Source organism: Lontra canadensis, unplaced genomic scaffold (assembly GCF_010015895.1).
Source record: "Lontra canadensis isolate GAN:19392208 unplaced genomic scaffold, GSC_riverotter_1.0 scaffold10, whole genome shotgun sequence".
Taxonomy (NCBI): domain Eukaryota; kingdom Metazoa; phylum Chordata; class Mammalia; order Carnivora; family Mustelidae; genus Lontra; species Lontra canadensis.
In genome coordinates this window covers 13,263,330-13,264,675 of record NW_022631004.1, presented here as the reverse complement: position 1 = coordinate 13,264,675, position 1,346 = coordinate 13,263,330, and positions in this window count along the sequence as shown.

Genomic DNA, 1,346 nt, shown 5'->3' with positions numbered 1-1,346 from the left:
GCAAGGGGACTTTTTGGTGTACGGTGAAGCCAGGGTGGGAACAAGAGCATGGGCTGCGGGCCTGGATTTTCCCTTTTTGTCATGGGTCCTGTAATGGTTAGGGTGAGCCTTTCTGCCCGTCTTCTGGACAGATTTGATTTTCCTGACTGACGGTGATGTCACCTCATACAGTGAAGGCAGTAGCCAGACCCAGACATGCAACACTGGTTAACAGGGGGCCGCCAGGACTTGCCCGTAGAGCTGAGGGCAGGTAATCTGTCTCCCTTCTGAAGGACTAATGTATATTCTGGTCACTATAAAGCTTTTGTGGTCTTCTGGCCGCATCTCCCTTTTTTGGATTTGCTGTTAGAGCTCCCTCCCAAGTTTACAACCTCAGGGCAGGTGTGTGGTACGAACTCCACTCAGGTCTTACCTTATTTTTCCTTGTTTTCCCTTTACTCAAACACTCTGATTTATAAAGTTTGGTGTGGTGTGTGTATTTTTGTAAACCACCTCATATCCTATTTGGACAGGGCTGGATAGAAAACAATGAGAAAGGAAAGAGAGAAAGATTTCCTCAATCTCAGGATGGGCCTGGGGAGCCCCAAGCACACACCTCCTTCATTCAGTGTCTTCAGACCCAATATACCAGCATCAGTTAACAAGGGACTGTGGGAACCTAGCGGCCAGCCGGCTGGGGTTGGCCCACCCCCCTCCCCAATCTGCATTCCCGGCACCTGCTCTGGGCATGGAGGAACACGTACTCTATGTCCTGCTTTCCTGCAAGCTACTGACTGGTCCTTGCATGCAAATCAACCCTGGTCTCTTTATCTTGTACACCCCCTTGTAGCTGAAGATTTTCCGGGGTGAACCAGCTCTATGGACGCAGAGAGCACAGGAGTCACCACACCAACCCTACATGATGCCCCTTAGGCTACCACTTCCAAACTTGGGTTTGCAGCTTGATTCTGGAAAGATCTCACGCCCTCGCTAGGATAGTCTATGACTGTCTGACACTCAGCTCTGCCATGTAGTGCTCCGTTTGGCCTTCGACCTCAGTGGCCCAGACACAAGCTCAGAGCTGCCTGCAAGTTTACAACATGCAGTGAAAACTCTTGAACTGGGACCGTCAGCAAAGCCAGGCCAAAGACACCCGTGAATGCTTCGGGAAGGAAGGCTGCAGGCAGCCCGGACCCAGCAACTGCCTCCTTGAACATCTCAACACAGACACACCCCTGAAACAACCACATTTTGCTTTATTAGGCGTTCCATGGTAATATAACACAGAGTTCTTAAGGAATCATAAACACGAGACTTTTTTTTTTTTACCATAATTATTTTGCCATTAAGACAGTGGTTACAAAAAA